Source organism: Emys orbicularis, chromosome 6 (genome assembly GCF_028017835.1).
Source record: "Emys orbicularis isolate rEmyOrb1 chromosome 6, rEmyOrb1.hap1, whole genome shotgun sequence".
In the NCBI taxonomy this organism is placed as follows: Eukaryota; Metazoa; Chordata; order Testudines; family Emydidae; genus Emys; species Emys orbicularis.
The window spans coordinates 94673130-94673343 of NC_088688.1; positions in this window are offsets into that span (position 1 = coordinate 94673130).

Below are 214 nucleotides of genomic sequence, written 5' to 3' on the forward strand. Positions count from 1 at the left end.
ACAAAAGAATGGTTCTGGCTATGTTACTAGCAGACTACTATCTAACTGTATGCTTTCTTCAAGTTTATAGTCTTCTACCTTTAGCACTAGGTTCTGCTTTCAATTTGCTGGTGAGTTCAGGCACAAGACAATTACATTCAGTATCTGTCTCTGTAATACAGTAACAATTAGCAGCTTAGAGATGGCATTAAGATTTACAGATATTCGTGCATTA